Raw genomic sequence first — 25730 nt, forward strand, 5'->3', positions numbered from 1 at the left:
AGCATGATTTATCAATCCAGAAACTTAAGAGACGAATCAAACCCTAATTTCATGGTTTCAACAAATTTCTCAAATCCCCTAACCCTAATTTCTCAGTTTCCCCAATTTAAATGACGAAATCCTAAATTCAGAAGCATAATTGTTCAATTCATAATTCTAATCGGTTAATCAATCCCTAATTTCACGAACAATCTAATTTAATCGACTAAATCAACTAATTTCACAACAAATAATCATAAAGATCGAAATTTTACCTCGAATTTAAAGGCGTCATTGATTGAAGCAGCGTCGAAAGGTTGATTGTCGAAGAATTTATCGTCGAAAGTTAAGGTTTTATTATCAAAGAGGCGATGGCGGAAGGTTTTAATAGTCGACAGATGAGTTGAAGAGAGAGAGAAAGAATGATGAGAGAGAAGCAAAATTTAAAAATGTCTGAGATTAGGTGGGTTTGGGAGGGACACGCGAAAAAAATTGGGGTTTGATTGAGTTAATGTCAGCGTGTGTATTATTAGTATGTGGTTCTCATGGTTCTCATTATATGGGTGGTTCTCACCGGATCTCGGCCCTATATATATATATATATATAAATATAAATATATATATATATATATATATATATATATATATATATATATATATATATATATATATATATATATACACACACACACACTACTACAAATCCAGGCAACCACAACGGCCCTTTAACAACGCTTATTCACGAAATCACCAAAAGACATTATATCATGGATCGCGCGAAATTTTACTAAACTTAATTACAACGGTTATTTGTTGTTAACCGTTGTTATTGGTTTTAACAACGAGTCAAACTTTCACAACCGTTGTTAATATAAAAACTAATAACAATAGTTTACTCTGTAATACATTATAACCGTTGTTAATAATTTGGTGCAAAATTAGTGAAACATAATTACAACGGTTATATTAGTATCCGTTGTTATTAGGTTTTAACAACGGTTGTAGACGCAATAACCGTTGTTATTGAAGTTATGAAGATCTAAAGAACAAACACCACGTACAGATCGCTTTATTCTGTTATACGCTATAAAACACAAACACAAGCTAATACTGCTACACAAATATCATCCTACATTCCTCCCTGATCGTCTCTCTCTGTCTTCATCTCCGTCACTGTTGTCACCGTCTTCTCTCCCTCATCGTGTTTATCAATCAGGTATATATATTTCTTATTAACTATTTCTTATTAAGATTTTCAAGCTATATATATATATATATATATATATATATATATATATATATATATATATATATATATATATATATATATATATATATATATATATATATATATATATATATATATATATATATATATATATAGGATTGTTCAATTTCCTGGCCTATGAATGTCGATTACTTTTGAATTTGTGAATTTGTTGAGTTATTATCTAATTTGTTGATAATTTAGCTTAATTAATTTTCTGAATTTCGTTTATTTGTTTGCCTATTATTGGATTTTCTGAATTAGTTGCTTATATCACTACTACAAAAATGATCAAAGAGAACGATTGGTAACCGTTCTTTTACGTAGTTTGGACCGTCCTGTGGCCAAGCGTTCTCTTTGATCTAAGAGAACGGTAGAAATCAAGTCAACCCGGTCTCTTTGTAACAACAATCAGAACGGTTGCCTTTTAGAACCGTTCTCTTTGATATATCAAAGAGAACGGTTGCTTATAAGAACCAGTCTCTTTGATAAGGCAGTTCTCTTTGTTAGAGTTTTAGATTTTTTGGCGCCTTAGTTCTACCTTTTCAAAGAGAACAGTTGTAATGGTACTAACCGTTCTCTTTGATCCTGTTATTTTTTTTAAAAAAATATTTCTATTTTTATCGTAATCTTACACGATTGAATCGTATAGCTCATAAGAATTAAACCAGTTACAATTCAGAAACTCCGGCAATTTTTACACAACAAAAACCTTCCGATTTAATTTGAACCATTAGGACAAATTCTATTGAAACAAAATACAAAATCATATCATGTTGTTAAGAGCCTACAAATATCGGAGATACGCTACCATGTGCAAAACATAAATAAAAATCCTTCAATCCTCATCACTTAGTCGCATCATAGTGCAAATAATTCGAACTTCAAAAAATTGTAATCATCATCTGCAGAAAAATGAAGCTTGCATCAATTTCTATAGCAGGACTCTCGTGAATATTTGATACCGGGTACATAATTATGATCGATAAACGACAACCATCTTATTAATTATTATAGCTTCTAAAACGACTGACAATAGTACGATAAAAGATAAACATTGTAGTTGTCTAGCTGACATAATGATTAATGTCAATTATTCAAGTCAGTAAACCAAAGAAAGTTGGTAGTCTGGTACACCAGCTACCATCACTTTTAAACTTGAGTAGGTGACCGCGTGCCGCCTTCTACATCAGATAAGCTTACTGAGCAGAAAACATATGTAAAATTGTTTTCACAAAATTTAAGCAAAGGCTGACCTAATAAAGACCAAAGATCAGTTCAATGATTCTTACCTCATACTGGTACCAAATGTGGAATCAGAAGAGCCCTACTACAGTGAGAGACCTGAAACACCTAAAACAGTGGCAAGGGAGATAATCAATATAACTGGCAATAGACTTGAATAATTGACATTAATCATTATGTCAGCTAATCAATGAACGCGTCTTTGCAGGTCATTTAATATTTTAAGCTGGATTCGTATCAGATTTTTTCAGGAGTTTTCAGTGAGAGAGAACTCATCCAAATGCTAAACTGAAGGCACTACAGGCAAAACCAGCAAGTGTAAATCATGCAACCCTTATAATACTACAAGGTCTACAATCAGTTTAAGGTTCAATAAGAGCAAACAATTATTTGTGAACATGCACAGGAAAGCAATTTATTTGTCTTTCTTAATACTGTTAGGGACAGGAGCTTACCTTGTTGTTAATCAAGTTGTGGAGAGCGATGACACTTCGGATAAGAGATGATAAATATATAACCAGCACCATGTCATTCGTTTTAACTGCAAGAATAAACAGCACACTGTAAAAAACGAGGAACATGTAGAAGAGCAGAAAACCAATGAAAAGAAATAATCTAAATTCTAAACAACTCCATTCCAGCAAAAGATTTGATCAATTCTAGAACGCTTAGATTAGGGAGAAGATTGAACACATCCTGCAAAAAAACCTCAATGAGTAATCTAGGGTGTTATGAAACCAAACAATACAAGGCTGAACTCCCTAATAAGTCGTAGAGAATTTAGTCTGAATGGGGGGACACTAAAATGATGTTCCCTGTGTAGAGCAGAATTCTGCAGGACACAACTACGCAAGTTCAACTATGATCCTGCTTCCCTTGCATACATTAGCTTCCAAGTCCCATCTTACCCCTCTAAAACAGAGAGGCGAAAAGATACAAATTGCTAACACCTGATTTATCTTTGATAACCTCTAGAAATAAGGAAATCCCACAAATTTATAGGCTTAAAAATAAATGATTCAATAGAAAAGGAAAAAAATGCACATAGAACCTTAAAGTTTATTTTTAATAATTGCGACATAGATCACATAGTAAACCATTCACGTTGCAAACTATCCAGTTATATAATTCCTGTAACAAGGTTATCAACCAGAATATGCCAAAGTAGCAAGCACCAAGAATAATGAAATTGGGATACACTCACGAGTATTAACTCTCTGTTTCAGCCACGAATTCATGGTGGCGGACTCGCAATATCGGTATTGGCCAACATTGTCTCAAAAAGTATTACAATGAGATCCTGGTGATCATAGAATGGTCACATTTTGGTGTCGATGCACTATATTATCTTCACTTCTTCAGCACATAAAGAACAGTTGCCATATTTGAATAGAAAACATGCAAGACATGAAATGGCTTTTCCTTCTAAATCTAGTGAATTGGCATTAGGAAGCACGATTATATCAGCACACAAGAAAAACTAATAGAGCCAAAGTTAACAAACCTGCAAATGGTACAATATTTCATGGTTAAGGGGGAGTTTTTCGTCAATAACAAGATCCAAATAGCTACAAATCTCCCGAAGACGTGCATCTAGCCCCTTGAGAGCAGCTAGTTTCCCAGTCACCTACACATTACCAGAAAGAAGTGATTTAACTTTAACCAACCCTAAAACAGAAGATATAAGAGGTCTGCTGTGATTAACACCAAAAGGCATGAGAAGTAACCGTTTAGTTGACATATACTCCATATGTGGTAATGAAATTTCCTAGGAAGCTCTACTGAACACAGAATGTGGGATATTTCTTATCTAGATCCCCCCGGGTTAGTAGAAATTTCCTAAATGTCCAACTAAAATTTCCTATTACTTCCAATGAAGCAATCTTTCACAAGAGGAACTACAACTTCCAACATCCAACCAAATGACAACTATATATATTAAGCCTATTCTCAAACCATCACAAATGACAAAACTAGCAAAGTGTTGAGAATTGCCTCTGTCGCTAAAGTGCTGATAGTTGTATCCTTCACGTCTCTGAGCAAGTGCTCCACTCCTGCAAGAATACCAAATGTCTTACAATCAAACATACACAGATGAGATGACAGACAGGCTAGTCCGCAACCGTCATATTATCAAAATAGGGCAAAGGAAGTAAATGCCACTGTCAACTGGAAAAAAAATAAGATCATAAACTTACCAATCTCTTCCACTTCATGCGCTGAAATTTCGGATAGAACATGAACGAAGACCTTTCTCTTTTTTTGTTTGCATTCTGCAAACAGATCGTATAATTAGCGTCTTAACTTCTACATATTCAATCATATTTTAGAATTTGACTAAGTAACAGTCTGCAGAGAGGAATAGCTTTTTTCTATCTGGTTTCTTGCTTAAGAAATACTAAATAGTCCTTTAGGAACAAATAGTCCTTATAGATTGCAAGATTGAAACATATGAAGCTGAGCTAAAACGGCTTCATAAGGACTATTTAGTCTTTCCTAAGCTAGAAACCAGGTATAAAAATCAATTTCTACTTGAGAGGTACATTGTTTTAGTCCAGAACAGCAAGAAAGTCTTGTTTCTAAATTAATTAGGGGTGGCCAATAAGAATTGTCCAATTTTAGAGGTAATATGAAATAAATAAATAACAAGAATTGGACTGCAAAATAAAGGCAGTTTTCAGACACATACTTCTTTGACCTCCTCAACAGTATAATAAGCCTTGGTTGGTATTCCCAGCTCTTCTGGTTGAACATCAATGATAACCAAGACAGGGTTTGGAACATAACTGCAATAACCCAAAACAGAAGTAAATCTAGCAATACAACTATGGAATAAAGCCAGCAACAAAAGTAAGCTTAGAGTGAATAACAAATAAATAACCATGCAAGCAGATATAAACAGCATCCGGAGTTTCAATAAGAATGCCCGAGGTACAATGGAAACCAGCACTTCACATTTCATACAGTGGTTTTATCTACAGTAATTCAATAGATTCTTGAACTTATCATCTTCTTTTGGTTATTTCATTAATTCTAAAACTTACAAATTTTCCAAAAATGTCAGACTTTGAAAGTAATCTTTTCCTTTTTTGGTGAAGAAGATAATTAAATAAAGGGTGAAGAGAGCACAACAGATGTCAATTACTCATTTATAAATGCTATATATATAAGTTTGCAGAAATTCAGAACAAAGGCCCTTAGCATATACCAAAACAATGAAACAAGCTTGACAATATGACAGTGTTTCATCTTGTTCAACTTATTCAGTAGCTCGGGAACAGATTAAAGAAGGTGCGCGCATATTGAAATCTCCCTTACGCAGAAAACTGAGTTCAAGTATCAAAACTGGATTTGGAGTCCATTACAATATTGATTTCATGGAACCCATTTAAGCCGCAGTAACTAGACCATGAAATAAGGATTAACCATGAAATTCGCTAACGGTTTAGCTCAAATCGATTAAAATGATTCATCTCCCAATTGAAATGAAGTTTAATTTTAAAACATAACCCTAATACTTAATTGTACCCTAATAGATAAAATAATTGAATCCATAAACCCTAAATGATAAAAATAACCTAAATTCAATTATAAACCGAAATCAAATGAGGCAAAACAAAGCATTTTAGAAAAAAATATTGATAAAAACCAACCTGATTGAGAATTGCGATCCGGCCGTTGACGAGGTTTCCCGGAAGTAACAAGGTGAGTCGCAAAGTTGGCTACAATCACCTACCTCCGTTCTGCGTCGAGATGAGGACCAATAATAGGGAATTGAAGTTTGGTGTTGAGGGAGAAGAGAATCAGAATAAAGAAGGGGTAGTGAGAGACACTAGGGGTTTAGAATGGCGGTCTTTAGGGATTGAATAGAGAACGGCTAAGGATAGGGACCGTGCTCTGTGTTTTATCGAGGAGAACGGTTCTGATATATAACCGGTCTCTTTTATATTTTAAGACGGTTGGTCAAACCTAACCGTTCTCTTTGTTAATGTAAGAGAACGGTTTGAACAAACAACCGTTCTCTATTAGAATCCTATATGCCCGCCAAACTAAAAATAACAAAGAGACCGGTTCCGCTATCAACCGTTCTTGAAGGGGCGTTCTCTTTGCCTTAAATTGTAGTAGTGTATATTACGAATGTAGAAAAATGACTCGAACTTGGATGATTGCTGCAAATATGAGTGACCCCAACTATAAGGATGGTTTAGCTGAATTTTATGAAGTCGTTGCGAACAATTTGAAAGGTTCTTCTAGTATTCCATGTGCTTGTGAAAGATGTGGTAATATTAGGTATATGGCTTTTCCGGACGTTAAAATACACCTAGAAAAGTGGAGATTTAGTCGATCCTATACACGTTGGATTTTTCATGGGGAACCATTAGAGGACGTGAATAGCTTTGAAGAAGATGATGTTTAGGTATACGAAAGGCTAACTGATGATCCTGAGTTTGCCGAGTTTTTTTAGTTGGAAGAGTTGGAAGCAGACAAGTTGAATGTTGGGTCTATAGATAATGAAGAGAATGATGATGAGTCGAATGCTTTTCAAGATGTAGGTGATGACACTATTAATTGGGATGACCTTAACAACATGCATGAGAAGTTGTGTGAGTCTGAAGCACCTCTGTATCCTGGTTGTAAGTTCACAAAAATGTCGGCTGTGGTGAAATTGTATAATATCAAGGGGGTAAATGGGGTGAGTGACACGTGTGTTGAGTTTATGGATTCAAGTACCTAAGAGGGAGAGGGGGTGAATTAGGTACTATTTAAAAAAAAATTTAACTTCAACTTTATTGATTTAAAGTGAGTTATAAGAATAAAAGAGATGAGAGAATACTTTGAATAATATTGCAAGATTAAACGAGTATTAAAATGAATGTTTGCTGAAATATGAAAGTAACAACTGTTCTGACTGTAGCTATTTGTCTCAATTTTTGGAGTACATACTGCAGACCAAACGTGACAGTATATGGAACTGTTACTTTGAAAGTTAAGTGATACGTGCATATTCTATACACTTTATTTGCAGTTTTGGCACGTATTTCCATGCGTATTTGTTAGCTTTAAGCTACTTTTTCTCCCGAAACGGTTTACTTTGCGATTTCTATGATTTATTGTAGGAATGAGTAGAAGTAGGCTAAATCAAGCCTAAATCGTCCTTCGGAAGCTGCTTTATGGGAACTTGGAAGATGGGAGCTCGGACTTGTCCACCTCGGGATGCGTGCATTGGAGTGAAGTGGCTGATTTGAAGAAAGAAGGAGTTACTGCACAGCTCTGTTGGTCGATCGACCAACCTCTTCAATCGATCGACCGTGGAATTTTAGCAGGAGCTACTGCATTGTACTGACTGGTCGATCGACCATGCTACTTAGTCGATCGACCAGGCCGCGAGGCTGAGATTGATTTTCGTGATAGACTTTTAAAAGCCCAATTGTAATTTACTTTTTGGTATCGTTTATCAGTAGAACAGATGAATAATTTAGGGCATGCTTTTTCATTATTGAAGAACTGAAAGTTTAGATCTAGTTTTGGAAGAGACGACGGATTCCAATTTCAATACTTTGTTCATCAATTCTTAGTAAGCTTTAATGCAATTTTCTTCTTCTTCTTTTATTTCTTGTTAATTCAATTCTTGTTATTACTAGTTTTTATTCAAGCAATTCAATTTTATTCTTTTATCTTAAATTCAATTTTAATTATGTCAATTTCATTGTATGTCTTTAATTTTGCAATTGTTGTAGTTTTAATCATGCATAGCTAATCATTTTGATTGGGAACTAGGTGAGTCGTGGCGTAAATTAGGTTAAATTTTATTAGTATGATTTTCTTCCATATCGATCTTGTTTTCTTTTGATAAATCTATCTTGCTAGATTGAAAGATTAGTAGGTTGGGTTATCATTAGATTTGGAATTTTCTTTGAGCGAAAGCTTTGAGAAATTTTAGGGAATTAGAAGACCGTAAGGTTATTATTGAGCATTGATCGAAAGGCTTGCTCACTTTTCCTTAGACCGTATTGTAGGACCTCTGCTACCTTATTGACCTGACCTTAGCCATGGTGAACCGAAGTTCCCGATCTTCTTTTTATCTTGTTTGAGAAATTTCTTATCTTGTCAATTAGTCTTTAGAATCAAACCAATTCAAAACCCCACTTAATTATTACTTTTATAGACTGAAAATAGCAAACCAAATTGATCTTGTCTCTCTGTGGTTCGACCCTTACTATCACTAGCTATAGTTTTAGTTCGGATTATAAATTTAATTTTGATACAAAACGACGGTATCAAATTTTGGCGCCGTTGCCGGGGAGACGGTGTAATTCTGTTTGCTTTATTTTTAGTTTATTTTTCTTGTCTCAAGGAACTTTTGTTCCTTGAGGCCGTTGCTTACCCTTGCTTCTAGTTTTGCTTTTGCACAGTTAGAAGACAGGTTTTTTTTTTAGAGGAAGACTTGAGTACTCTCAGTTTTGCGAACATGACTACAATATATGACAATCTTCAGCCAAAAGAGCAGCACCTTCCAAAGGGACACGTGTTACCTACCCCTACTACCGGTCACTTCGAATTTCGTTCCTCCTATATCGATTTAGTGGAGCGAAATCAGTTTGCTGGTCTACCGGATGAGGATCCTTTGAAGCATATGGAAATTTTCACGGACTCATCATTGCTCCATACCCGTACTGCTACCGGGGTGACTCAGGATGAAGTAAAGGGGGTGATGTTTTTGTACTCCTTGAAGGATTCGGCGCGAGATTGGTACCGCTACCTTGATAGGGTAGCAGCTGGAGTCACAGATTGGACATCTCTAGCGTTAGCCTTCTACAAGAAATACTTCCCACTTGCAAAGACAGATGCCTTGAGAAGTAAAATTACAAATTTCCAGCAAGGACCTGATGAGGAATTTTGTGAAGCATGGGGACGTTTCAAGAGTTTGGTTAGGGCTGTCCCTCACCATGGTTTCCAGCAGTGGTACCTTTGCAACTTATTCTATAATGCTTTATATGATGATTACAAGGTCATCCTGGATGCAGCTCCGAATGGTAGGTTCCAAAATAATACCGGTCAGAATAAAGGAAGGAACACTATTGAGGAGATGGCAGTCCATAGGGCCGAGTTTGGAAGTTCGCGTGGAAAGTCGCGAAAGCAAAGTGAAGAATTGAGTGCCGTCGTGACACTCATAACTTCTATTACTGCCCGTCTCGAGAAGCACGAGACCTCTGAATCTTCCAAGGAAAGAGTTGAAATTCCTGTCCATAATTCAGACGAGACCGCGGAATTGAGAGAAATGGTCTGAGCTCTTTGGGTTCAAGTCGCGAAAATAGAAGCAGCTGGAATTGAATCTACAAAAAATTTTGTGAAGCAGTTGGAGAATATAGAGGCTAACCAAGTCGCCAATTCTTCAAGCAAATGTGAGGGGCCAATTGAAACGATTAATGCCATTAATCTCAGAAGTGGCCTCTCTTATGAAGGTCCCGATAAGCCAAGAGGAGACTCGGGAAATGATGAAGAGGCTAGTTTAAATTCTGGTGCGAAAACGAATTATATTGCCAGTACCGGCGGTCGATCGACCAACAACAGTAGTCGATCGACCGGAATTCCTGAGGAAAAAGTTTCTGACCAAAAACTATTCATACCTAGCACAAGAGGTCGATCGACCACCAACAGCAGTCGATCGACTGAGGTTTCTGAATAAACAGTTTCTGACCAGAAACTGTTCATGCCCAGCATGATTGGTCGATCGACCGGGTTCAATGGTCAATCGACCGGGTCCCCAGTGCAGGACGCAAATCCGTCAACTAGTTTGCAGGATTTTACGCTTATTGAAGATTTGACGGAGGTTTTAAACTTACGGAAGCCGAAGGTTACTGATCCTACGGCCAGTGTTGCAGTCCCGTATCCGGAGCGTTTAAAGAATACTAAGCTGGAGCGCAAGTTTGGTAAGTTTTTGGAAATGGTCAAGAATCTCGAGGTAACAATTCCTTTCACTGACCTAATCACCCAGGTACCCTCTTACGCTAAATTTATGAAAGACATTTTGAATCGTAAGAGAAATTTTCATGATGATGGTAATGTTGCTTTTGTGGAAGAATGCAATGCTCTCTCGCAAATTAATATACCACCTAAATTAAAGGACCCGAGTAGTTTTTCGATTCCCTTCACTATAGGTAACCACGAAATTGGGAAGGCCCTTTGTGATTTAGGGGCCAGTGTCAGTGTCATACTATATTCTGTTTGTGAAAGGCTAAATATTGGCAGACTTAAGGTGACCGATATTACCCTTTAGATGGCAAATAGATCGACTCAGAGACCTTTAGGAGTCTTAGAGGACGTACCCGTTCGAGTGGGTAAGTTCTTTATTCCTGTCGATTTCGTTGTTTTGGACATTGCAGAGGATAGTCAGATACCTATCATTTTAGGTAGACCATTTTTACATACAGCTGGAGCTGTAATAGATGTCAAACGCGAAATCATTACTTTAGAGGTAGGGGATGACACCATTGAGTTCAGTCTTGCTCGTAAAGCTACTGAACCTGCTGATGATGATACGTGTTATTCCATTGATATTGTTGACAGGGCTGTTAATTATAACTGGAGGGAATCCTTAGCCAAGGATCCCTTAGCTGATCTAACCCGTTTAGATGAGTGTGCAGGTAATACAGCGGAGAATGCTGAGGAGCCAGATGCTTTGGTAGCCTCAATGGAGAGCTACGAGCTCACAGAGGAAGAAGATGAGATGCTCTTGAGCCTGGCCAACGAGAATTTGGTAAACACTTGCTATACCATTGAAGCCGATTTTGTCTCTGCTGTAGAGGTAAAGGTGCCTGAGCGTAAGCCACTTCCTCCTAATCTTAAGTATGTTTTTCTAGATGATACGGAGCAGTACCCAGCTATTGTTAGTGTTAAGCTTAATGATGACCAGCTGTCTACTTTGAGGTGTGTGCTTAAGAAAAACAGGAAGGCTCTAGGTTACTCTTTGGATGATATTAAGGGCATCTGCCCTGATATTTGTATGCACAGGATAGAGCTGGAGGAAGGCCACAAGCCTTACAGACAGGGTCAACGCAAGTTGAACCAGAAAATGAGGAAGTTGTTATGGCCGAGGTGATGAAACTACTCGATGCAGGTATTATTTATACAGTTGGCAACTCCAAGTGGGTTAGCCCAGTTCAGGTAGTTCCGAAGAAAGGAGGAACTACCGTGGTTAAAAATGAGAAAAATGAATTAATACCAACACGAGTTGTGACAGGGTGGCGGATGTGCATTGATTATAGACAGTTGAATGCCGCCACCAAGAAAGACCACTTCCCCCTCCCTTTTGTTGACCAAATGACTGAAACACTTTCCTCTAACAAATTTTTCTGTTTTCTAGACGGATATTCAGGCTTCTTTCAGATCCCTATTCATCCGGATGATCAGAGTAAGACAACTTTTACCTGTCCACAGGGTGTTTTTGCATACTGCAGAATGCCTTTCGGGTTGTGTAACGCCCCAGCTACCTTTCAGAGGTGCATGATGGGGATTTTTTCTGATTATATAGAGATTATTATGGAGGTATTTATGGAAGATTTCTCAGTTTATGGTAATGACTGATACGGTCGTTTCTATATCAAAAATAAATACCTAAATATAACTAACAGAAGCTAGCGATAAGTAGGGTCGATCTCCACAGGGAGGCGGTTTACTATCTACTTGTCTATTCTATCTGTCTAATGTCACGGTGTGGGGTTTTGATTGTTTTGATTAAACTACTAAGGCTAAGGCAAGAGGGAAAGGAAAGCGGGAAATTAACAGTAAGAGAAGAGAAATATGCTAGGAGTCGGTCTACCGTGGCAGCTACACTATCGGGTCAACTGAGCCGATTAAATTATTGATAAGAAGAGCTAGGTCGTCACCTTTCGGTCCATAAACCACCCTAGGGTCTCCTAACTTAGCTTTCGCCCTAATTAGGTATTACCTATTGTAATTAAGCAAGCCTTCCCTTCCAATCTTTCGATCCAGGTCGGGGTTAACTAGATAAATGGTCTCCTGCATGCATTCATTCAACCTAATAACAATTATATTGCTTAATACAATTCTTATCGCAAGGCTAATCTAATCAAGTTGATCCTATCATATTGCTACCACGGCTTCCCTAATCCTAACATACTACGGAATTTAGCTAGACATGGAAATAAGAGAAACAAGAATAAAAGAAGTAAGAACAATAAACATTAAATTAAAGAGAGATAAGGGAAGAAAGAATTACTAAATTAAACGATCCGGTAATAAGGAAGAACAAAAGTAACAGTAACAGTGTATTGGAATAATTAGAGAGGAGAAGCCCTAATTATGTCGTCCTAGCTCCTATTTATAACAAAATAGGATTATTAACTAACCTAATGACGGAAATTAACTTGAAAAGCCCAACCCATAGGATAAACCACTCGATCGAGTGATTTAAAACCACTCGATCGAGTAAGCTAAAGCTTAAACCACTCGATCGAGTAGAAAATCTAGTCGATCGAGTAAATCAATAAATGCAACTGGTCGATCGAGTGGAAAAAGGACTCGATCGAGCAAAATTCTACTCGATCGAGTACTTTCCAGCAACAGTTTCCTGCTTCGCGCACTGAACTTCAAACGGCTGCCATTTCTTAGTTACTTGGGCAAACAGGGTGATTCCGGTGGCGTTGGAAAGCTAAGAGGACAAGCTTTTATCTTCAATTGGAATCACCTGAATATCTGTTGTAGAACTCGAGATATGTCTCTTCAAAATAGGCACTAGCAATTTGAAGTTCTTCCTTTGCTCGCCTAGCTATCTTTCTTCTTTGCGCATCTCAAGATAGCTACATTCCCGCTCCAAATTCACTCTTCCCCCATGGCTTGATTTCACTACTTTCTGGTTCATTCCTGCAAATAAGACAAAACAAACCAAAGTAGCATATTCGGGGCATTTCGTAGCATAAACTACGATAAAAGCACGGAAATACGTGCATAAAAAGGCCTAAAAAGACTACATAAAATGCACGTATCAAATCTCCCCAAACCAAACCTTTACTCGTCCTCGAGTAAACTAAAGTGCAACTAATGGATTGGAAAAAGATAACTCAAAGCTTGCTACAAATGCCCACTTAAGCCAATTTAAATCAAGCAAACTAGCACTTATAGCAAACAGTCAAATGCAAACGAGTTGTAAGATGTTCATAATAAAGCTGAACCGTCGACCTTGCAAGACCTTTAATAATGGACTCTCACGGGTCACTCTTCCCTCATGAAGCAAAGGGTAAGCATATATATGTAGGAGAGAAAGAAAAATAATCGCTCACCTAAACTACGACCCACATAAACATGCATGCAACTAATATGATAGACAATTCTAGCTACCGTACACACATTCCAACCAAACAAGGTCCTGTCACAGCCGAGGGCTTACAAAAATATGGTAAAGTGAGGCAATGGGTAAGAAAAGGCAAAACATGTTATGGGAATGTGGAGGTATAGGCGGCCAAGCTAGTACCTAAACAAAACCATATGACAACATCCGTTTCTCATCCAATTATGAATTAAGCACATGCCCTTCATTTGGCATAAAATCTCACCAAACCGAACTAGAAACACTCCTCAAATGATATAAATAAAACATAGAAGCGAAACCGATCTCATCAAACAACATCTTTTTTTTTTCGTAATCTTTTTTTTTCATACCTTTTTTTTTCGGTTTCTTCTTTTTTTTTTTTTTTTGAGTTCTCTTTTTTTTTCAATTCTTTTTTTTCTTTTCTTTCTTTTTCACGTTTTTTTTTCATCATCCTCCTTTTCTTCATAAATTACCAACTCCGAATCAATAGATACAAGCCAAACTTGATACAATAGACAGTATACCGCAGAACAATCTAAACTAGCTTGACAAGGCAGGCTAAATTTGGAATGTAGCTAAAGGGTCAACATGCAAATTTGGCTAATGTGGAGTTAAATGGATAAAAATAAAAGAAAGGGAAATGTAAGCACCTCCCTGCATGTCACACCAACCACTAACCCGAATGTATGTAGGCAAAAAGCAATTGAATTTCATATACGTGCAAATTAATGAACATGTTATGCAAGGAGTAACTACTCACAATCCTACATGAAACTGGTCACAAATGACACCAGTTTATAAGGCTCTAAATCTTAGAATATATAAGTAGGTTGCCAAAATTTCAGGTCAAGTCTATTCGTTCAGCTAAATTCAACATAAACTCGTAGATATGCAAAAAGACAAAGCTAAAAAGATAATAGTTCAATGCAAGGCTTAAGCAAAAAGACAAATGCAGTGCAATTTCATCATTGAAATCCACCGTTCCGACTCAACCTATATGCTAAAATAAACGTGAAATTTTTTGAATTTTTTACCAATTTTTCAATTTTTTATGAGATTTTGAATTTTTATAAAAATAAATGACAATGCAAACATAAATTAAACATGATAACAGAAATGCAATAAAAACAATATGCAGACACAGATATGGATACATAACCTCCCCAAACCAAACTGTACAATGCCCCCATTGTACCCAAACATGGAAAGGAAATGCAAACTAAAGGAGGAAAAGAGAGTAAATACGGAAAAACTCACAAAATGCGCGAATAAAGGGACCTCCCCAAACCGACTATGAACAAGGGAGGTTGCTAAAGGCCCGGGAACCGTCTCAGGAAGCTAATCCAAGTCAATGGCACTCGATCAAGAAGAAAAGTAGTTGATCGAATAAAATGGGCGTCTAAAACTGCTTGATCGAGGAGAAAAGCAGTTAATCGAGTAGTTCTCTATTTTGCAGGTTGTCGATCGAGTAAAACTTGCACTCGATCGAATGGATTCATTAGCAAAAGTACTCGATCGAGTAGAAAAACTACTCGCTCGAGTGATTCTCAGCATAATTCCTGCAAAACGCAATAAAAACAGCCCGCAAACTAACAAGACAAGCATTACTGATAAAGTTTATGGTATAAAAACCATTTATTACAACTAAAACCGGAATTAAAATGCAAAACAATATCTCCGGGTTGCCTCCCGGGTAGCGCTAGCTTCAGTCAGGTCCCAGCTCGACCTTCTTTTCTTCGAGGCTCTTTAATTAATCACAATCAAAACAGCTCAAAGCGCGCAGCATTAGATCGTACATCTGCGCATGTGCTACACAAAACTGTAAGAAGCACCATAGTCGAATAGAGAAATAGGAAATAAAAATATGTAAACATTTAAGTATAACAAATTTCCTATGCGAGCTCCTAAATTTATCCACAAAATAAAGGAGCGCGGGAGCAATTGTCAATATATTAGGGTCCCGTTTTAGTTTGACAAGATTAAAATGACAAGGATGGTGAAAAATCGTTAAATTACGCGTCCACATATGAGAGGGTATAGCTTTAAAAGAAATAGCACGAATCAAATGAGGCAAAATACTATTAAAACAAACAATAATAAAATTATCGTTTACTACCTCAAGTTGGTCGCTCTCAATGACGGAATCATAGATAAAAGAATTTATTACCTCTTCCGTGCTAGGAGTAATTACCGACTCAGCTGCTTCTTCATCAACCTCCTCAATGGATTTCATCCTGTAAATCTCAGCCTCAAGTGCATCCAACTCGGCTTTGAATAAGGGTGACTCACCGTATCCATTATCATCGTCAAAATTGTCGTCTAAAACGACCCCAAGTAACGCATCAATGCTCCCAACGGCCAATTCAATCGATCGAGCAGAATAATCACTCGATCGACCAATTTCCTCCTGAATTCCACTCGATCGAGTGGAAATTTCACTCGATCGAGCACTTTCTCCTGGAAAATCACTCGATCGACTAATTTTAGTCACTCGATCGAGTGATTCCTCCTGTACAGGGCTGAAATTTTCATGTAAGGCAGTGAAATGTGATAGAAACTCGTCGTCCGAGTCATAAAAGTCATCCTCGGCATTGGGCAACACGGTTTCTTCAGAGGAAAAACCGCTCTCAGCAAGGTATATCTCTTCTGGTTGCCAATAATCCGACTCAGCTGCTAACCGATCAATTTCGGACTCTAGCTCAATGATTTGAGCATCCATACGTCTATCACTCTCTTGCCTCACTCGATCATAATCTTGCATTTGAGATGCAAGTGTCTCCACTAAAGATTTCAGCTCCGCAATTTCTTCTTTCTGTATATCAGGCAGATCTTGTTGCGGTGGCCATTGATAGGGTGGATGTGGCGGCACAACTACAGCTGCTTGACTAGCTCGTCTACGCTGCTTGAACGCGTAAACTTCGTCATTCTCTGCCAGACAAAAAAGTGCATCATGCCCAGCAGCACCACATCTCCCACAGTAAATCACCTGTTGTGCCATATAATGGAACATAGGTGATGGGTCAAAGGTACTCAAGCCTTCCCTTTGACGATCTTTCACCTAGAACTGTCTAGGTAGTACCTGTAAGGCCTATCAAAACAGCACTAAAGGAAAGATTAGAACGGCCTCAAGGGAGAAATCCCCTGAGGCTAAAAACAGATAAAATGAAACAAGTAAATAATTATTTGCCTCTCCGGCAACGGCGCCAAAATTTGATACGGTCGTTTCTGTATCAAAAATAAATACCTAAATATAACTAACAGAAGCTAGCGATAAGTAGGATCGATCTCCACAGCGAGGCGGTTTACTATCTACTTGTCTATTCTATCTGTCTAATGTCACAGTGTGGGGTTTTGATTGTTTTGATTAAACTACTGAGGCTAAGGCAAGAGGGAAAGGAAAGCGAGAAATTAACAGTAAGAGAAGAGAAATATGCTAGGAGTCGGTCTACCGTGTCAGCTACACTATCGGGTCAACTGAGTCGATTAAATTATTGATAAGAAGAGCTAGGTCGTCACCTTTCGGTCCATAAACCACCCTAGAGTCTCCTAAATTAGCTTTCGCTCTAATTAGGTATTACCTATTGTAATTAAGCAAGCCTTCCCTTCCATCTTTCGATCCAGGTCGGGGTTAACTAGATAAATGGTCTCCTGCATGCATTCATTCAACCTAATAACAATTATATTGCTTAATACAATTCTTATCGCAAGGCTAATCTAATCATGTCGATCCTATCATATTGCTACCACGGCTTCCCTAATCCTAACATACTACGGAATTTAGCTAGACATGGAAATAAGAGAAACAAGAATAAAAGAAGTAAGAACAATAAACATTAAATTAAAGAGAGATAAGGGAAGAAAGAATTACTAAATTAAACGATCCGGTAATAAGGAAGAACAAAAGTAACAGTAACAGTGTATTGGAATAATTAGAGAGGAGAAGCCCCCTAATTATGTCATCCTAGCTCCTATTTATAACAAAATAGGATTATTAACTAACCTAATGACGGAAATTAACTTGAAAAGCCCAACCCATAGGATAAACCACTCGATCGAGTAAACTAAAGCTTAAACCACTCGATCGAGTAGAAAATCTACTCGATCGAGTAAATCAATAAATGCAACTGGTCGATCGAGTGGAAAAAGGACTCGATCGAGCAAAATTCTACTCGATCGAGTACTTTCCAGCAACAGTTTCCTGCTTCGCGCACTGAACTTCAAACGGCTGCCATTTCTTCGTTACTTGGGCAAACAGGGTGATTCCGGTGGCGTTGGAAAGCTGAGAGGACAAGCTTTCATCTCCAATTATAATCACCTGAATATCTGTTGTAGAACTCGAGATATGTCTCTTCAAAATAGACACTAGCAATTTGAAGTTCTTCCTTTGCTCGCCTAGCTATCTTTCTTCTTTGCGCATCTCAAGATAGCTACATTCCCGCTCCAAATTCACTCTTCCCCCAGCAAATGCATGCTAAACGGACGATAAAAGGCTTGATTTCACTACTTTCTGGTTCATTCCTGCAAATAAGACAAAACAAACCAAAGTAGCATATTCGGGGCATTTCGTAGCATAAACTACGATAAAAGCATGGAAATACGTGCATAAAAAGGCCTAAAAATACTACATAAAATGCACGTATCAATGATTTTGATTGTTTTTTAGCTAATCTTGATAAAGTCATGCAGCGTTGTATTGATGTTAATCTTGTTTTAAACTGGGAAAAGTGTCAGTTTATGGTCAATGAGGGAGTTGTGTTAGGGCATCTGATTTCTGATAAGGGTATACATGTTGACAAAGCAAAAGTGCAGGTGATTGAGCAATTGCCTCCTCCCGTGAATGTTAAAGGAGTGAGGAGTTTCCTCGGTCACGCTGGTTTCTATCGGCGTTTCATTAAGGATTTTTTCAAAAATTGCTAAACCACTTACACAATTGCTCCTTAAGGATGATGTCTTTGAGTTTACTGATGAGTGCCTTCTAGCTTTTAACAGGTTAAAGGAGGCTCTAGTTTCTGCACCGATCATTCAGCCGCCTGATTGGGACCTCCCATTCGAGATTATGTGTGATGCCAGCGATTATGCGATTGGTGCAGTTTTGGGACAGCGGAAGAATAAAGTTTTGAATGCCATATATTATGCGAGCCGAACTCTGGATGAGGCTCAAGTCAACTATTATACCACTGAGAAGGAGTTTCTAGCTGTAGTTTTTGCCTTAGATAAATTTCGGTCTTATTTGTTAGGTTCTAAGGTTGTTGTTTATACTGACCATGCAGCGCTGAAGACTCTCTTTCTTAAGAAGGATGCGAAGCCGAAGCTTTTGAGGTGGATACTCCTTTTGCAGGAGTTTGATCTGGAGATCAAAGATAAGAAAGGTGCAGAGAATGTGGTGGCAGACCACTTATCTCGTCTGCAGCTGACAGAAAGGGAGGATTCGTTACCCATTAATGATTCTTTTCCTGATGAGAGTCTGTTAGCTATTACTACTTCAGGGTCTTATCCACCTCCGTGGTTTGCTGATTTTGCTAACTTTGCTGTGACAGGTAAGATACCACCCGAGCTTTCATGGCAGCAGAAGAAGCGGTTCGCTTATGATGCTAGACAATACTTTTGGGTTGATCCTTATGTTTTCAAGGAATGCGCAGACGGTCTTATCCGGAGATGCGTACCTCAATGGGAGGTGAAGGATATCCTAGAAGCTTGCCACTCTTCTGCCTATGGTGGTCACCATGGTCCGTCCCGGACTGTGGCTAAGGTACTCCAATCTGGTTTCTATTGGTCAACTTTGCATGCAGATAGTCGCAATTTTGTTGCTGAGTGTAATGCTTGTCAAAGATCGGGGAATATTTCTAAGAGACATGAGATGCCACAGGTAGGCATTTTAGAGGTTGAGATTTTTGATGTCTGGGGCATTGATTATCAAGGACCTTTTCCGAGCAGTCAAGGTAATAAATATATCCTCGTAGCTGTAGATTATGTGTCCAAATGGGTAGAAGCTATCGCTACTCCCCATTGCGATGCAAAAGCCGTGATCAAACTGTTTAAAAAGATTATTTTCCCTCGTTTTGGTGTCCCTAGGATTGTCATTAGTGATGGTGGAATGCATTTTAAAGAGAAACAACTTAGTGCTTTATTGACTAAATTCGGTATCCAACATCGTAGAGGTTTGGGGTATCATCCCCAAACTAGTGGTCAGGTTGAGATTTCTAACAGAGAATTGAAAGAAGTCTTAGCTAAAGTTGTTTCTAAATCACGGAAAGATTGGAGTATTAAGTTAGATGATGTGTTATGGGCTTATAGGACCGCGTTTAAAACGCCAATCGGGATGTCACCATACCGATTGATTTATGGTAAGACATGTCATTTACCTATTGAGTTGGAGCGTAAGTCTTGGTGGGCTATATGTGATTTGAATTTGGATCCTAACCTCTCTCGTGAGAAACGTATGACACAGCTGAATGAGCTGGAGGAATTTAGGTTGCTGGCCTATGATAATGCTAGGATCTACAAAGAGAAAACAAAGCGCTGGCACGACAAGAGAATCATCAAGCGCGAGTTCCATATTGGTGATAAGGTACTTCTTTTTAACGCACGTATCCGTTTATTTCCTGGTAAGCTGAAATCCAGGTGGACTGGCCCCTATACGGTCACAGCAGTTACAAAATTCGGATCAGTTGAATTGGAGACCTCTGCTGGAGAAAGGTTCAAAGTTAATGGCCAATATGTGAAACATTATCACGGTGCAGACGATTTCGTTGGGCAGGTCGAAGTACTATACTTTGACCTAATTTTAGAAGCTGCAAACTGAGGTAAAAAGGTCGTGCGGGACATCTTAAAACAGCGCTGACCGGGAAGCAACCCGGCTTGTAAACTTTTGTAATATGGAACTTTACAGTTTTATTTCATTTAATTTGCATTAGGACCTTTAGTTATTTCCTTTTAATTAGCAATTCCTTGGTTTGAAAAAATGTGCGCCTTTGAGAATTTTTGCAGGAATTTATTTTATGCAAAGTGCGTAGGGTGGTTTACTGAATTTTCATGAGAGAAGAACAGAAAATTGAAGTGCAAAAATGAATCTTTGACGATTTTGAGTTTAATTGCCAGCGTTTGCGGTCGATCGACTATGTTACGCAGTCGATCGACTGAGGAGAAAAAGGCAGAGGCTACTGTGTAAGGGAGATTGGTTGATCGACTGGGTCATATAGTCGATCGACCACCACGCGACAACCAGAGAGCTGCATAAGGGGATTCTGGTCGATCGACTGGGTCATATAGTCGATCGACCACCGCGCGAATCAGAATGCAAGTTAATAGGGAAGTTTTATTTCATTCTTCATTCATTCTTTCACTTTCATAAAATCAAAAATCAGAAGAAAACCCTAGTTTCTTCCCCTTCCTTGCGATTTTCCTGCAAATCCCCCTTAATCTCGATTTTTCTTGCTTAAATCTTCAAGTTCTCGCCAAAGGTATGTCTCTAATCTTCTTTTAATCCTTTATTTTCGATTCTCGCTGCATTTCTATGCCCATATTTCGAGACAAGTTACCTTTTGATCGAAAAATCAATTTGGGGAAAATCGATTTCAGGCCAATTTCTTTCGCTTTTTGTGCTTTAATTGTATTTGCTTTCCTTTTCCCTTGATTTTCGAAACAATTTAGCAACTAGGCGGTGCTTAATCCCGCTTTCCCCAATTTTCTCGAAACCCTAATTTCGTTTCAAGTTCTGATTTTTGTTTGGGGCTTTCTAAATCGTTCACTGTTGAAGGTTATGGGAAATAGTTGCTGAATTGTTCACTTTGTAGGAAGCAAAGATAACGAAAGGAAAACAGCCGATGTTCGAAGGTCAGTCCAGTCAGGGAGCTGCCAAACGGCCGCGGGGTCCACCATTGATGATCGAGGATACTACGAATAATCTACCTGACTATCCGCAGGTTATTTTTCCACCTCTAATCAGCGACCTAAATTCGCTCTCTTTGCTGCAAAAATGAAAGTTACAGCCACTCGTTTTCTTCATAGGCCGACTTTAGAGAAATTAGGCTGTTTTGAGTCTGTTGTGTCCCTGCTAAATGGGACAGGAATGTCGGGTCTTGTGGACATGGCTGAGTTCACTTATTACATTTTGACCCTCCAGTTTTTCTTGTCCTATGCTTTTGACCAGGCTTCCTTTGAGGCTAATAGGAGTAGTGCTTGCATTTCTTTTCGGCTATTCAATGTCACCTACTCCCTGACATTAGCCGACTTTGCTGGATTTTTGGGTATTTATTTCGAGGGTAACACCTCGGAAACTTATGCTGTTCATCGGGTAATGTGGTCGTGTATCTCTGACTGTTACGGCCCTAAGAGGACGGGCACTTCCGTCCACTTGCCCCTTTTTCGTTATTTTTTACGGCTGATGGGTAATACCATTTTCGGCTGCAAGGAGTCAAATAATGTGAATACTAGTGAACTGTCTATCTTGGCGGGCTATCTGAACATTGATAGTCGGGTAGCCCGTATCTATAACATTGCTTATTTGACTGCCGCTCACTTTCAGACTATAAGTGAGGGCACTTTGGCCACTATTGCTTGTGGTGGGTTGGTGACACGTATCGCCAACCGTCTAGTTCTTCTTTTCCCTCGAGAGGAGGCCCCTATTGACCCTGACCTACGCTTCATGGATCTTGCCTACGCGAGGGCTGTGAAGTCGGTCGATAGTCGGAGTCGGTGGAAGATTGACTCTTTTATCTGCGACCCCATTCCTATCCTTGGCCTCCCTCCTATCCTGCCCCTTACCACTGTTTCGGGGGCAGCTCGCCCGCCCTTGCCTAGCTACAGGCTCCCTATTGGGGCGGGCACCGCTACTGCTAGCACTTCGAGGCGAGCTCGTGCCTCCTTTTCACAGGCCTCCTCCTCCTCTACTCCTGCCCCACGGGCTTCCCGGCCACTTTTCGTCCCCCTCCTCCTATGGTTATCCCTGCGGTCATGGAACAAAGGGCGATGTCACGTGTGTTGAGTGACTTGTGCAGAAACTTTGATCAGCACAGACTAGATATGGCCCTGGCCCTGTACCCAGTTTACGAGGAGTTAGCTCGGCGGGGATGCTCCCATAGGGTGCCTGGACTCACCCGTCTTTCTTTGTTCCCCCGGTGGGCGGTTACCCTCAGCCTGCCAGGAGACCTCCTCCCACGACTACTACTGCCGCTGCTGCTGAGGCGGAAGAGGAGGATGACTCGGGATCTGAGGAGGACGAGGGTAGCGATCCCGAGTATGATGGTGGGGATTAGATGCTTGTGACCTCCCCTGTTTTTGGCTGGTTTGGGGAGGTCGTCTTTTGTGAGTTCCGATCCCTTTTTGTTAGTTCCCTTTTACTATTTTGTTGCTTATATTCTTCCCTTTATTGCTATTTCTGCTGGTGATTTGCTGCTGAGCACAATGGGGGCATTGTGCGTTTTGGTTTGGGGAGGGTATTTGCATATGTCTATTGCATCTGCATTTGTTTTTTATCGCATTTCAGTCACACGTTTATTGCATTTTAGCTTGCATTGTTTTTAATTTCAAATAAAAAAAAACAAAGAAAAAAAAAACACAAAGAAAAAAATCGAAAAATTCATAAAAATCAAAAATATCACGTCTACTTTTGCATATAGTCGAGTCGGATTGGAGTTTATTAATGATGACATTGCACTATTAGTCAAATATATGCTATTCCTTGCCTTTTCACAACTGCTTAGCGAGAATTAAAAGTGATTTCTCAAATTTTGTTGTGGAATTTACTTCGGGTTATTAGACTTGACTCATTTACTTTTGGCAAACTACTTATACTTTCTGAGATATAGAGCCTATAACTGGTGACATTCATGACCGGTTAATTTAGGATTGAGAGTAGTACTCCCGTCATTTCATGTTTTGCACGTGTATGAGTTTTGATTGCTTATTGCCTATACGCATCGGTTTGTGGTTGGTATTACGTGTTTTGAGAACTATTGCATCTCCCCCTTTCTCATTTTGCCCCATTTAACTCCACTATACGCCATATCTGCCAGTTGCCCTTAACTACATCCCATACTTAGCCTACCATTGTGCCAAGCTAGGTAGTAGTAGAGGAATTTGTCGAATTATAACAGTTTTGGTTCGTTTCGGTAATGTTGGAGTGAGTATTTATGAGAATTGCAGGTGTTGCTAATGTGTCAGCCTGAAAAAAAAAGGGAGAAACTCAGAAAAAGAAAAAAAAAAGAGAAGTTGATCTGGGCAGAGGGCACTGGAATGCAGGGGTGGTCGATCGACTGTTGTTTCTGGTCGATCGACTACCAGCTCAGAAAATGAAAAACAAAAAAAAAGGAGAAGAAAAAAAAGGTAAGAAAGAAATAAGGAATTTGAAAAAAAATAATAATAATTCGGCTGAGTTGAGAATACACCTCATGTGTTTTTTTCATGATTTGGAGGTGTCCTTTTTGGGATGGTGTGTTGCCTAGACATTTGGAGGCAATGGTTACATTTCGAGTTGGAGGAATGGGATTCGGTTTCTGATGGTTTGTTAGGTACTAGCTTGGCTCTTACCCTCACATTTCCATACTTGTTTTGCCCCTTCTTTCCCTCTTAGCCTCACATATCCAAATCTTGCAATAGTTCGGCATGTAATAGTCATTGACGGTGGTTATGCGTGTGTACGGTAGCTAGAATCATTATTCATACTAGTCAAGCATACATGTTTTGTCGGTCGCAGTCTAGGTGAGAGTCTGTATTTTCTTCCCTCTCTTCAACATATATTCTTACCATTTGCTTTGCTAAGACGAGAGTGACCCGGGAGAGTCCGAATTTATGAGTCTTGCAAGGTCGAATGCCCGATTTAATTCCGTAATATGCATAAATTTGTTCACTTGCTTTGAGCTTTGCAGTAGTTGATTATGTGCATTAAACGGTTTAGCATTGACTTGTAGCTAGCTCTGAGATATACTCATTTCCATTAGGTCCTTTTAGTTGCATTTAGTGCTTGCTTGGGGACAAGCAAGGTTTGGTTTGGGGAGATTTGATACGTGCATATTCTATACACTTTATTTGCAGTTTTGGCACGTATTTCCATGCGTATTTGTTAGCTTTAAGCTACTTTTTCTCCCGAAACGGTTTACTTTGCGATTTCTATGATTTATTGTAGGAATGAGTAGAAGTAGGCTAAATCAAGCCTAAATCGTCCTCCGGAAGCTGCTTTATGGGAACTTGGAAGATGGGAGCTCGGACTTGTCCACCTCGGGATGCGTGCATTGGAGTGAAGTGGCTGATTTGAAGAAAGAAGGAGTTACTGCACAGCTCAGTTGGTCGATCGACCAACCTCTTCAGTCGATCGACCGTGGAATTTATGCAGGAGCTACTGCATTGTACTGACTGGTCGATCGACCATGCTACTTAGTCGATCGACCAGGCCGCGAGGCTGAGATTGATTTTCGTGTTAGACTTTTAAAAGCCCAATTGTAATTTACTTTTTGGTATCGTTTCTCAGTAGAACAGATGAATAATTTAGAGCATGCTTTTTCATTATTGAAGAACTGAAAGTTTAGATCTAGTTTTGTAAGAGACGACGGATTCCAATTTCAATACTTTGTTCATCAATTCTTAGTAAGCTTTAATGCAATTTTCTTCTTCTTCTTTTATTTCTTGTTAATTCAATTCTTGTTATTACTAGTTTTTATTCAAGCAATTCAATTTTATTCTTTTATCTTAAATTCAATTTTAATTATGTCAATTTCATTGTATGTCTTTAATTTTGCAATTGTTGTAGTTTTAATCATGCATAGCTAATCATTTTGATTGGGAACTAGGTGAGCCATGGCGTAAATTAGGTTAAATTTTATTAGTATGATTTTCTTCCATATCGATCTTGTTTTCTTTCGATAAATCTATCTTGCTAGATTGAAAGATTAGTAGGTTGGGTTATCATTAGATTTG

At 38.7% G+C, this 25730-nt stretch overlaps 1 long non-coding RNA gene and 1 other non-coding gene across 2 annotated transcripts; both read right to left on the minus strand.

The window, feature by feature from the left end:
- Window positions 1-1965: 1965 nt before the first annotated feature.
- Window positions 1966-2631, minus strand: LOC141658880 (uncharacterized). The gene is made up of 2 exons (XR_012549500.1): window positions 2539-2631; window positions 1966-2151 (listed from the first exon to the last, which is right to left on the minus strand). It is a non-coding gene; the product is annotated as an uncharacterized LOC141658880 (long non-coding RNA).
- Window positions 2632-9336: 6705 nt separating this feature from the next.
- Window positions 9337-9445, minus strand: LOC141589470 (small nucleolar RNA R71). Its single transcript, XR_012520407.1, has one exon. It is a non-coding gene; the product is annotated as a small nucleolar RNA R71 (small nucleolar RNA).
- Between the last annotated feature and the right edge of the window lie 16285 nt (window positions 9446-25730).

This window comes from Silene latifolia, chromosome 6 (assembly GCF_048544455.1).
Source record: "Silene latifolia isolate original U9 population chromosome 6, ASM4854445v1, whole genome shotgun sequence".
NCBI classification, from domain to species: Eukaryota; Viridiplantae; Streptophyta; class Magnoliopsida; order Caryophyllales; family Caryophyllaceae; genus Silene; species Silene latifolia.